Raw genomic sequence first — 14,301 nt, 5'->3', positions numbered from 1 at the left:
TAATGTGACAAGTTCTCTCAATTGTGTCTTTCAATTTGAGAAAGTGTGGCCTCTCATGTGTCATTATAAAGGGCACCTTTAATTCCCTCTCCCATACCTTCTCGGTATTTACATTAGTAACATTGCACCATAATTGTATTTTATAAAACCCAAGACTCATTTAAATACCTGAAAATTATGCCAAAGGGATTTCATTTACCACTGGCTATGTAGGGGATAGAGTTATACAACCCCTATTAATGCTAATGGGAGTTCATGAATAAATCTTCAAAAATACAGAGAAAAATGTATCCCAAGAAGGACATGAAATGAAGACAATAGGATCACCAGAGCAAAATTAAATGGCAGTTTGATTTTCTGAGCTAATACCTCATAAAAATAGAAGTCACTTGCACTTAAAGTCATTTAAGAACAGTGATTTCTTTAGTAAGAATTCACATATCTCTTTGACAACTTAATTCACATAATTTGCACAAATAACAATTTTTATTATTGACCATTGCCTATAGCTTTCCAATATGGAATGACCTGAAGGCCTTTTATATAGTATCCCAGTTCAGCGTAATTGATACTGACTGACTATTTAGATGATAAAACACACTTTTAGAAATAAATCACCATGAAATTATACAATTGTAGTTGTAATACTACATGTTAGAAGGTACTATCTATATGAACTTCTATAGATACTAGAAGAGTAAGACGTTTTTATATTGCTCATTGGCAAGTGGTACAGCCATTTTTTTTAAGAATTTGGTGGCCATCTTTTAAAACTAAAATATGATTATAAATATTATACAAGTAATTCTTATCAGGTTCTTAATATGTTAAAAAAAAAAAACTTCAGGACCTCTTGAGTGGCTCAGCCAGTTGGGCATCCAACTCTTGATTTTGGCTCAGGTCATGATCCCAAGGTCATAGGAATGAGCCCCATGTTGAGCTCCTCACTGAGCATGGAGTCTGCTAAGATTCTCTCTCCCTCCCTCTGCCTCTCTTCTCACTCACACACTCTCTCTCTCTAAAACAAAAAATAATAAATGAATGAATGAATGAATAAATAAAACTATAGACTGTTAAAATTTAAACTTTTTATTTTGGATGATTCTTTTATCTGTTTGTATGTTTGGATATAGAACTAACTTGTTTTCATGCAGCAACTGGGACTTTTCCCATAAATGATTTTGTTGTTTCATTATTTTAACAGAGTTGTCTCCACATACAAAAAAATGGAAGTATAAGTATATTCAATGTCAAATTTATGTATCCTAACATAATCATATTTTGTTTAAATTGGTGCTGTGTAAATTTATTAGCCTTTACTAAAATTATATTTTATAAATATTTCAATAAAATGTCTGACTTTTGAATATAGACTACCTTTTGCTAGAAAATGTTTGAGTCAATTAATATCTGTCCAAGCAATGGATGGCTTAATATTTCAATTCTGGGGGCTACATATAGACTGTTTTCCTATTCAACTTCCTTTATGAGATAGGGGTTTACTACACAATGTATCTCAACTTTTTTTCTTTTGCTTCCACCTGTATTAGTCTCATTTGACTCCTTTGATAATCTCTTTCACAGTTAATTACTTCCATTTGTAGGTGATGAAATGGGTATGGAGTCCACTTCAATGTAGGCACAGCTATAAGCATGGTCTTTCTCCTTTACTTGAACTCAGAATTAAGACTTTTGATTCTTGTTTTATATTCCATTCCCAGAAGTAGTTTTCACTTGAGCAGTTATGTGCAAGTAGTCTTATGCTTTCTAGCAGTAGTCTACGATTAGGGTCTAGCTTCTCCAGGACAGATGGATTTAAATATGTATTAAACTAAGAGGCATTCTGTCAAATGAGTTTAAATGCATTTCATTTTCAGACAACCTATATGACATGATATTTTTTCTTAAAAACAAAGCCAAGATAAATCAAAGTCAAGATAAATGAAGAGCTCAAGATGACATCAGTCCCGTTTGTCCAAGTCTTGGTGTTGTGTGGATGGATAGAAGTCAGTTATGACAGATAATAGGTGATACATCCAATCTAATAGCCAAATTCATTAACATTTTTTTCCATTTCTAAACCATCCTTAAAGACAATCATAGATGGGGTCACACCATCCTCATGATAGTCCAGCGGAACAGCCACACTATCTGGACTAAGGTTTTCATAGAGAATGGTAGTTTTGGAAATGAACAAGGATGTGCTTGATTTGTTCTGCAGCCTGCATAAAAGGTTTTACTCTTTCTGATCTGTTGTTCAAGTTCTTTCCCTTTGGTTTATTTCATGTTATCTTTGATGTACTTCTTGTAGGCTTCTTTTGTGAATGTAGTTTCCCGCAAGTGATGGTTCATGACAATATCAACACCAGCAATGACTGTGCTCTCAGTGCCTTCACCTCCGGGGTCTTCGATGGAGGCATTTCCACCAACAAGTGAGCCATCAATGTTACCCTCTGTCCTACTGACCATCTTCCTCTCCATCTCCAGGCACAGCCTTTCCATGATCTCCAGGATCATGTAGATGTCAGAGACCATCTCATCACAGCTGATGAGGTCCTGGCAGATGATCATGACTATGGCTGGAGAGAGACTGCAGTGGCACTAGCTTGGCAGGAGCCGGGAGCTCTGAGTGAGAGTGGCACAGCCCCATAGGTGGGAGTTGGAGCGGGGAGAGAAAGCAATGCACCTCAACTTTTCAATGCTATGTCTATAAATCAATTAATAAATAACTTACTAAAAAGGTCAGGTGTAGAAGAGCTTTATTGAAATATATCTGTCAATGAGATGCCTGGGTGGCTCAGTCAGTTGGGTGTCTGACTTCGGCTCAGGTCATGATCTCACAGTTTGCGAGTTTGGGCCTTGCGTCAGGCTCTGTGCTGACAGCTCGGAGCCTGGAGCCTGCTTTGGATTCTGTGTTTCCCTCTCTCTCTGACCCTCCCCGGCTTATACTCTGTCTCTCTCTCTCTCAAAAATAAATAAACATTAAAAAAATGTAATAAAAATGTCTGTCAAGATGAGGTTTTAATTCTTTTAAATGACAGCCATAACAGCAAAAAAAAAAAAAAAAAATCTTGACTGTAAGAACACAATATACATACAATATATTTTAGATTGGTATTCTTTAAAATATTATTTGAACTCTTTTAACATAAATAGAACTTATCACTAGATGTAGAAATTGTTTTTTTTTAAGTTTATTTATTTATTTTGAAAGAGAGAGAGAGTGCAGGCAGGGGAAGGGCAGAGAGAGGGGTAGAGACAGAGAATCCCAAGCAAGCTCCCCACTGTCAGCGCACAACCCAATGCAGGGATGGAACCCAAAGACCGTGAGACCATGTCCTGGCCAAAACCAAGAGTTGGAGTTTAACCAACTGAGCCACTCAGGTTCCCCATAAATTAGATGTATCATTATCACACACATCGACTTGCTTTTGAATATAAGAAAAGCAAGTAGGAGGAGAACAGGGATGTCAGATGTCCTCTGGAGCCACCATTCATGGAATGCTTGCATTTAAAGCTCAAAATCTGGTAACTCCCAGACACCTCACATCTTAACTTTCCACAGGCCAGATTGGTTGATAATACTACAAGTTCAAAGGGAAGAAAAGGCATCATATGCAAAGATCATTGCTAAAATACATGATTACCTGATATCCACACAGTATAGCAAGAAGAGAAAGGGCTTTAGGATACAATATCCTAACTCGAAACTTAGATTAGATACTTAGGAGCTATGTCACCTTAAGCACATACACTTGCTAAGCTTCAGTTTCCTCATCTTGTATATCAGACAAATAATAGTTACCTTAGAAAGTGATTAAATATAGAGATTATTTGCTAAAAGCTTCTGGCTTACTAGGTAATCAAAACATAATAGTTATTGTCCAAGCATGTGCTGATTATGCATAGTAGTTGACGGCTGCTGGATAGTCTCAACTTCCTTAATGGTACCAATACACAGCAAATTGAAATAAGCCCCATGTGAATTCCTAGAATTTTAAAATTCTTCACCTTTATTTACTACCTCTAGAATACCTCTGACTGATTCCATAAGATCAGCACCAGGTTAACCATCATCAAACATGGTAATCCTCTCTTTGCTGTTTCCAGAATCTGATTTCTCACCTTAGTTTTGAAGGGCACCTCAGATAGCAGGAGGAATAGCCACTCATCTTGAAACTCCCTAGTGAGTACTCTTGGCATGATCAAATCGAGTACTCATTATACTCCAGTTGTTGACACAAAGGACTTGCAGGAGTGGAATGAAAGAGCAAAAGAGTGAACTAGTTTATAGAAAATAGAGAACAACACCCTACTGTCCCAACCCTCCCTTACCAAACAAACAAACAAACAAACAAAACATCCTGGAACCCAAGACACCATACACTTTAACAGTCCAACAGTGCTCGCTTAAGATGAACAAGGATAGGAAATTATTTTCTTGAAACCTGGCTTACCCACTGCTACTTCAGTTTCAGGGGAGAAATCAATAGATTGCGTCTGGAGCTAGCATTGCTTAAATAAACAGAATGTGCATAGCAGCAGTTCATCCTGTTATCAAGGCTCTATTTGTACAATGGGCCTCACTTAAGGTCACTGCCACCAGTGGCTATCAATGCACATGACTCCACTTCCTTGTGATTCCTACATACATCAGCATGCCTAATTGCTTCATCCATGCCATGTCAATTTCCTATCAACAGGGGCATTTGTGTTGTTACTGTCAATTCAACTGTTTCATGAAGTCAAGTATGGAACTCTGGAATACCAGAAGAAATAAGTAGTATCTTTCACTCTGAAGAGTGTGCTTTACAGACCAATTTTTCAGCTTTGGCATGAGTCTCATTTCCCTTTTTCCCAAGCAAAGAAAATCAGAACAGTCTTTAAGAATTCTCTCCATACTCTCTTTGATGTAGAAACAGTCCAGCTGCACTTTATCCCCTCTTCCTTTTATCTCCTGGGAAAAGGAGAAGCTGGATGGCTTAACCAAGTCCTAGCCTATATCCCAGAGGGAAAAAAAGCAAAACCTAATATGTCCTAAAGGATGGAATGAGTGGTAGGGAAATCTCTCCCTGAATGCTGATGATGCAGGCTTCTGTCTGGTCCTTCTAAGCATCATACCTGATGTATTTATTTTAAAGAAATTATAATAGCCCAACATTGGTTTTTAGATTCACCAGAAGTGACATATCTTCTTTACTGTGAATTTTTTAATGCCAGAAGAAATACAACGAGATCTGTCATCTAGAGGTCACTGCTTTCTTCACGCAGATCATTACTACTTATGATGAGATAGTAGCTGGGTGCTTGTGCCAGACTCCTACAGGAAAAGCTGTTGAAGGAAAAAAACCGTTGCTTTATATGCTCGCAGACCAATAGGGAATGACATCCGGTGAGAATATATGAGTATTGGGCCAGTAGCACTGGTGATAGTAAGCATGAACAATAGTAAAAAGCAATCGTGCTCATCATGTTTTGAGCGTAGCACTCATCTTTTCAATGATACTTTATGGATATCATTTCATTTCACTATTTTTAATTTGCTTTATCTAAAAGAGAAAGGCATGTGCTGGATCATAAAATCTAGTCAGTTCTGAAGGATAGAACATGAAAATAAAAGTCTACTGTCTTCCACGCAGAGACACTATGAAATAGTCTGGTTTTAGGCCCTCAGATAATTATCTTAAGAAGTACAAACGTTACATGCATATACCTGTTTGGTAATTTGTCAATATTAAACATGATCTATATCCTTCCATAGAAGTCGACACTTATAGTTCCACACTAGAATTCTAAATCTTTGCTAACAATATAATTACTTATTTTATTTCTTATTCTGTTATAACCCTTATATTTGTATACCACATCCTTAAATTTCTGTTTCTTTACTCAAATATTTTTAAAGGGTATGTTCACTTCTAAAAGAAGGGAAAGAAAGGAGCACTTGGGTGACTCAGTTGGTTGGGCATCTGACTTCGGCTCAGGTCATGTTCTCACAGTTCATGAGTTCAAGCCCCACATCAGGCTCTGTGCTGACAGCTCAGAGCCTGGATCCTGCCTCAGATTCTGTGTCTCCTTCTCTCTCTCTGCCCTTCCCCTATTCATTTTCTCTCTCTCTCTCTCTCTCAAAAATAAACATTAAAAAATTAAAAAATAAATAAATAAAAGAAGGAAAAGGGAGGGAGGAAGTATATTGGATTTATTTATTTTACATATTCTTTATTAATACTTGCTTGCTTATTTATTTTCTTGTATACTCTCTTAATAGTGATCTTCACTTTATGCCTAGGCCCTCTGGCAACTTAATCATGTATTTGTTATGAAGAACACATTTTGCAAAGGTATTTTTCTGAAAGCCCCAAGAATTTCTATTTTAATTTATACCAATTGTTTTTCACCTTAGAATTGTCCTTACTTTTGCTCTCTTACGTTAGGCCTTTTCTCAGATGCCTTGTACTGCTTACGACAGCTATAATACCTCTTAATAAATATAGTAAGAAAGACCTGTGATTGGCACAATGTCTGAGCTCTTTCGTATTCAAATTAAGTCTGTTATAATCTCACACTTGATTGATCATTTGGTTGATATTCTGATTTCTGTGTCCAATTTGTCCATTTGTCCATTTGAGTCCATGTTTGTGTTGTTTTTCTCCTCTCTGGTTGATCTTGGTCGTCCATTCATGTTTATCAATGCAGAATTCTGTTACTTAATATTCTCTCTAGCATTGTATTTTATATCTATTTGTATTTTTTAATATATCCTCCACTTTGGAATCTTAGCACCTCTTAAATCACTTTTTTCTTATCAATATATGTATTTATGACATGCTCTTTGTTATTATGAGATTTTGTAGAAACATCCATATTACTTTTATAAATGATTAGACTGCATCTTCCTTTCCATTTCTACCGACTCTACACCCTGTTATCAATGTTCATCACTTCCCACAGTGATTTCAAAATCACCTTGTACTGGTCTTTTTGCCACCAGCCAGCATCCATTTATTTCACATTAGAAAATAGTTAGCCATTTTAGAAAATAATGCATTGAGTCTACCACGTTCATTTCCATAGTGAAATAAAGGGAGGAGATGAGAAATGCCATTTACTTTTCCCACATTAACTTAAATACCTTTGAAATCTCTTGAACTGCATTAGTAAACACAGATCGCTAAGGAATATGGACCCAAGAAGAGCATATCATTGTTTAAAGCAATTTCCTTCAGACACAGTTTCCAGTGGGAAAGATTGGCTTTAAAAATGAAAACCGGTATATTGGGAAAGGTGCATTATAGCTGCCCAGCTAACCAATTGTTTTCCATTAGAAAGAAGTAGAAAGGAACTAGATGCTCAAGTAACTGCTTAAATGGATTTGGTTCCTGGTAGCCTCAGGAGGTGTTATAATTACCCTGTTAGGGGTGTTCCATTGGACGACTACAGAATTTTATTCAGGTCTATTTCCAAAGTAATTTTTGGATTTAAAAGTGGAATAACTCAATAAGAGTTGTTCTCACTGGGAGTCATTCCAGTTCCCCCTAAGCTTCCATATAAAGACAGGATTTGAGAAACAATGAATAAGATAATCCTTTTAAATCTTCCTCTTGATTGGAAGCGATTCATTCCAAAGGCAGATTACTGTGAACGAAATTCTAAATTAAATTGACTTAATATGTGTTGCTCCTGGGATCTCTAGAAATTTGGGGATATTACATTTTGACATCTAGGGGAATGCATACCTGTTTTAATCTCTCTAACATCTTTTACTTTCTTCTGACAAGGACACCTCATTTTGTTTGGGGAACTTCTTCCCCCGCCCCTCCCTCAGCAGAATGGAGGGCTCCAGCCCCAGAGCCTCCAGACCCCTGCTCAAAGGATGGGTAGGCATTTGAATCTGGGCGATCATCGTATGCTTCCACTTTGGGTCAATGCTACCTTGTGATCAGAATCTTTCCCTAGGATTTTTTCCATGTCCCCTTTGGTTAGAGATCCACACGTATGTGGAACCAACGCGGTGTGCGAAACTGAAAAGAGTACTGAAGGAAGGTGAATTTAACTGAGGCTGCGCTGGCGGTAAGCAGCCTCCAGCCTTCTCCAGCTACAGATCCTGGAGTCTCTGCTTCTCCTGGCTCATTCCGGAACTTTCATTGCATGAATTATCAGTTGCTCACCACTAAGTCTCATATTTCCTAAAACTAGAAATGCATTTTTTAAATAAAAAAAAAATTGTAAAGAAATTTTTTTAAATAAAAACTCCTTGTAACATAGGAATCACGCTGTTAAACTGTATCCTATGTCAAAAGGCAGCTCTATCGAGAAGAAAGTGTATGGGTTTAGAATATCCCTGCACACTGATTAGAATGCAGACTATCTCTGTGGCACCTTAGCAAGCTACTTTGCTCCTATTTAATTGCTAAAAATAACACATTAATGCTTATTTTAAAGAACAGTGCATCTGAAAATACTTACCACTGAAGGATCTCAGAAACAGCACCAAATAGTATCTATCTTCCGAGCATCACGGAGCAAATAACAAAAGCACAATAGAAAGATGGTTACAGTTAAGGAGTTAGGGAAGTAAATGTTTTCAGTAAAACCAAAGTGCTGTGAGACAATAAGCGAGGCACATGACTTAAACCTGGAGCTACGGAAATAGGATTTCAAGTCCATAGGTTAAGGAGTTTATCAGATAACAAATAGCATTACAGGCACACACTGACATGAAAAGCATTAGAACACGGGGCACACACACGCACACACACATATACAAGACACTCCTACACTCTGGGCATGAAAGAATGACTAGAAACCATGGGAAGAAAGGGGAAAATGTACCAGTCATCAGCAATGAGGTATCTGTGTGCTATCATTTACCTATTGGCCACTCTTGGGGTAGATTTTTAGCCTTCAACTAGGATATGTAAATCTCAGTCCACAAAACTAGTGCCCCTCAAAAAAACAAAAAAACAAAAAAAACAAAAAAAACAAAAAACAAAAAAACACCCAAAAAGCAAACAAAATCCAAACCCAAACCTCTGCATTCTTTAAATGAACTTAATTTTCTCTCAGAATTCTCATTTTGCTTGGCAGTGGGGAATGAAATCTAATTCTTAAGCCCCAATCTTTGCTCAATGCCTAGTGTTTTCGTCAATCTGGGATAAACTCCGATGCCTCTCTGTAGGGTTTCTTCAGGCCCACCTGGTTCTGTCTCTTTTCACTGCCTCTTCTGTACTACGATGGCAAAATGCTCATCTTTGGGGAATCACAGCCCTGAGGTCCTACCATGTCCTCACAGCAACACCCATAAGCCTTCTTGCCATGGAAGGCCTAGAATCTCAACTCTTCTTAGATTCTGAGAATCTCTTTTATATTCAAGGAAAGCCTTTTAACTATTTTAAGCATGGAATCTTAGCCTTAGACTGAAGGCTACATTTGCAGAGAAGTGAGTTTAGATCAAAGGAATAGCCTCTGTCTGCAGTCGGTTTCATGATTCTCAGAGGGTCTGGGAAAAGTAACTATTATAATACATTCCCAGCACGAAACAATTATTTTAATAAATATTTACTGAGAACCTAATATGTCCCAGACATTAACCTACATGCTTAGATTCTAACAGTAAAGACGGATGATAAAATAATACATTCAAAAAATGATAGAGTGTGCAAAAAGGCGGTAAGTGCTGTGCTGAAAATTTCAACTTTAAACAGAGTGCACATGATGGGCAAGAATGGTTGAGATTTAAAGGAGGCAACGCAGTTAGCTATGAGGTTGTCTGAGAAAAGTGTGTTGTAAAAAAAAGGGGGCGGGGGTTCTAAGTTGGGAAGATCAGCAGTGTGTTTGAGGAACAGCAAGAAACAGTGGCTGATGCTGAATAAGTTGGAGGCAGAGAAAGGAGGAGATGAAGGCAGAGAGGTACCGAGGGCCAGTTCACAAACTACCTCTCAGGTCATTATTAAAGGGCATTGTTGTAAGAACTAGTCCTCAGTGGAATAGGAGCCATTGAAGAGTGTGGAGTATGTCTTAAATCTTTGAAAACCGCATAGTTGACAGAGTGCCCTCCCAAGTTATTGATATGTGTCATTCCCTATTTCAAAAGGGAAGAAGAAGGCAACCCAGAAAAGTATTTTTAAAGTTAACATAACAAAAGTCCAATAAACCCCAAGGAGTATATCACACCAAGTCCCTGTTTTCTAGACATAGAAAGTGAAATCATTTAACAGCACTTCTGAGTAACTTAAAAGAGGAAGCCACATGTTGTCCCCAGATGAGATTTTCAAGGGACCCACTGCAGGCTGAGCTCCTCTGCCAAAGAGTAACAGAGAGAGTCCTTAAATTCCAGGTGGAGTTTATCTTAAACACTTGGAATCAGCTGGCAAATACAGGTGACCCAGGGAATACGCCGGCTACTTTGATGGCTAAGAGTCATTACTATGAGACCTCACTAAATGCAATATATTTAAGAATGCTGTGTGCAATATTATCAAAAATCACACAGTAGGATGTCAGCCTCAAAGGGTCAGGAGTATGTTAAATATTTATAAAAGTAAGAATTGGATAACAATCTGGATATTGTGCTCAGCATATTGTGCTCAGCTCATCCTAATTTCCAGATATGGAAAATGAGAGATAATGGCTGTTCAAAACAAGCTTTAGGATTAGCGGTTGACACCGCTGATACCTACCGCTTTGAGTTGTATCTGCATTTACGTGAAACTCATAGGGAGCATTATTAGCTGACGGTGAAGTACTTTTATGTAATTTTTACTTCTGCAATTTCTAAAGAAGCTGAGTTATACCTTTGTTGTTGCTACTGTTATTTCACTCCTAAAACTAAAAAGTTGAGAATTTCTATGTCATTTTGTCTAGCATTTATTTAGCATTTTTTCAAATACGGTTATTTAACAGTGTTTAAATGATCTTATCTCCAACTAAATTATAAAGAGCTCAGAATGAAGGTTCCAGTGATTGTTTATATCACCTAGAGAAATTTAACAAAGCCTAAGATAAAGATGCTGAGGAAATGTGTAACTTTTAATATCCACACTTAGACTTTGGAAATGTGTGAAATGTTGTTTTCCCTAGTACACTGTCACTTACTGGGGACAGTGTCAATTTGAAAAATCCATTATGTATATTGGCAGTCCTCTCCCACCATGAATTGTTCATGCCAGAAAAGGAGGTAAGATCATCTTACAGAGGGTAAAATCACAAAAGAAAAAGTTAGGAACAACAAAGAAGATCTATTTTTCTTTATTTTGTTTTATTTTGAGAGAGCGCACAGGTGGAGGAGGGGTAGAGAGAGGAAGAGAGAGAATCCCAAGCAGGCTCTACACTGAGCATGCAGTATGACACGAGGCTCCATCTCACGACCACAAGATGATGACCTGAGCTGATACCAAGAGTCTGACGCTTAAGCAACTGAGATACCCAGGCACCCCTACTGTTCCTTAAAAAAAATGGTGTAGAAAAGTGTCAAAAAAGCCATTCAGACAGAAAGATAAAAGTACGTCAAAGTACAGCTGCTAGCACCAAAAATAAAGAAAAGAGCACAAGCCAATCTTCTTTTGTTGATAGACAGAAATTGTTCATTGTCACTGTTCCGTGGCAAAATTGACATGAATGGTTTCTGGAATCATGACACTTTAAGGAATTCATCTTTTACTGTGCAACCCAGGGGAGGTAAAAAATAAGTTCTATCTTGGATTTAAAAACACAATTTCTCTACTCTGTTTTTTGAAGATTTCTAACCCAAGGATGACAAACATGTAACGATTCTCCTTTAAATATGTATGTGAGCTGGCATCTCATCCAAATCTTTCTGGTCCTCTGTCTACTTTCCCTTTCATTGTATTTTCTTGACTTCTACAGAAAGTTATGCAAGTCATGACGGCAGCCACCACAGCGGATAGAGTTTGCAAAGAACCCTGGTGGCCCAGGTCACAGAGGAAAAGTGAAAAGGGATGATGTGACGAGCTAGGTCCATTGCAGTTTAGAAGGAAGAAAGGTACCAGAAGAGCCCGAGCTCTTAAAACATGTAGTTATTTGAGTCTTTCCACAGAAGTAGTAGACACCGCATGAGTGAGCCTTCAGACAATTTCAACCCCACCATCCTAGCCATCCACGCACACACTGAGCGAAGCACAGACAAGCTTATCCTCATCAAGTCCTACACAGAGTACAAATTCATGAGGAAAATAAACGTTGTTAAACCATTAAGTTTGCGGATGGTTTTTATGCAACATTAGGTAACTGAAACACAGGGCAACAGTGATATTTGGACTTTGCTTCGGAAACAGTGAAGCACAAAAGACATTTGAAAACATCTTTAAGGTGTTTCAAGATAAAACCGGCAATCCAGAATTACACATCCAGGCAATTGAGCCCTCAACAATATGATAAAGACACATTTAAGTAAAAGAAAACCAATAGAACTCGTTCCCAGTAGAGCTGTACTACTAGAAGTACTAAATGTAGTTCCTCAGACTGCAAGAGAAACTCAGATCTCTAGCAAAAAATAAAAAGCATCAGAAATTTAGATACATTTGACTGTATAAAACAAAACATACAGTATTGTTCTTGTGGATATAATGCCTTGGGTAACTATATCATAAAGGACGATGGGGGTGGGGTAAATGGACTAGAGAGTTGCAAGATTTGCTACATTATACATGAGACGTTACAATATTGCCTCTAAATAGACGGAAAATTGGAGGATTCATATGATCCCTGAAGCAACCAATAAAAGTCATGTTTAAGAATCCAATAGATAAATCAAATTAAAAAAAATATACAAAACTAAGTGAGAAAACAGTGCAGAGAAACAAAAATCAGAAGTGACAAGCCAAGTAAAAATGATAAATAAGAAAATATTAAACCAAAACATAAACACATCAGCAATTATATTAACTGTGAATTACTTACCGATCTAATTAAAAGCAAAGGCAACTAGAATGGATAAATTAAAAGGACTTAATTCTGTGTTTGTTAACATTTAAGCATAAAATCCCAGGTAACCAAGTATGTGCATACACACCCACACACAGTCGACTCTTGAACAATGTGGAGTTAGGGGCACTGACCCCACCATGCAATCGAAAATCCACATGTAACTTTTGACTCCTCCAAAATTTAGCTACTAATAGCCTACTATTGACTGGACACCATACTGATAACATAAACAGTCAACCAACACACATTTGTATGTCATATGTATTATGTATTGTGTTCTTACAATAATGTAAGCTAGACAGAATGAAATGTTATTCAGAAAATCATGAGGAAGAAAAAATACATTTACAGTACTGTACTGTACCTCTTGAAAAAAAAGATCCACATATAAGTGGACCCGTGCAGTTCAAACTGATGCTGTTACATACATATATACAGAAAGAAAGAGAGATATGCAATCAATCCTCATAAGTCACTGCTTCTCGCCTTCTCACCAAATGTATTTGTAACTGTCAAATCATTACTTGCAGTGTTTTCATGATCATCCCTAGACATGCATAGAACCGTGACAAATTTGAGTCACCCTATGCTCCTGCTCCCTGTAGAGGTAAAAGCAAAGTGACTCTCTGCCTTCTTTATTTCAGCTCTCATACTGTTAGACTAAAGAAAATACAGCATATTTAAAGCAGCATTTGGGAGAAAAAATATGTTTAAATGATTTTAGAGCAAAAGAAATTTCTAAAAGAAGCTTAAAGTATTATTTTAGGATGCTTGATAAGAAAAGTACAGTAAACCTTTAAAAAGCAGAAAATAGGGGCGCCTGGGTGGCGCAGTCGGTTGAGCGTCCGACTTCAGCCAGGTCACGATCTCGCGGTCCGTGAGTTCGAGCCCCGCGTCGGGCTCTGGGCTGATGGCTGGGAGCCTGGATCCTGTTTCCGATTCTGTGTCTCCCTCTCTCTCTGCCCCTCCCCCGTTCATGCTCTGTCTCTCTCTGTCCCCAAAATAAATAAACGTTGAAAAAAAAAAGCAGAAAATAAGATATGTTAAGATTATACCAAGAAGGAATGAGAGAAAAAATATACTAATAAATCTGAAAGCTGATTCTTGAAGAGATTAATAGAATCGATGTACCCCTGGTTAAAGTGATTAACTCGAGGAAGAGTGACAGAAAGAAAGAGAGAGAAACAGAAGATTAATAACCAAGCCAAGAACGAGAGGTTGTCACTACAGATCCTTCAGATAGTAAGTGAATAACAATAACTATCATAAATAGCACATTTGATATCTGAAATAAAATGAGAAAGGGTGAACCCAAATGACTTCCAACAAGTGAATGGCTAAAACAAAATGTGATAT

At 37.5% G+C, this 14,301-nt stretch overlaps 1 pseudogene; it reads right to left on the bottom strand.

The window, feature by feature from the left end:
• Positions 1-2,000: 2,000 nt before the first annotated feature.
• Positions 2,001-2,594, bottom strand: LOC121033339 (translationally-controlled tumor protein-like; annotated as a pseudogene).
• Positions 2,595-14,301: the final 11,707 nt, after the last annotated feature.

The sequence above is a fragment of the Herpailurus yagouaroundi genome, unplaced genomic scaffold, assembly GCF_014898765.1.
Source record: "Herpailurus yagouaroundi ecotype Mexico unplaced genomic scaffold, PumYag 159, whole genome shotgun sequence".
NCBI lineage: Eukaryota > Metazoa > Chordata > Mammalia > Carnivora > Felidae > Herpailurus > Herpailurus yagouaroundi.
Note: the sequence above shows the minus strand (reverse complement) of the source record. Positions and strands in the feature narration are given on the sequence as shown.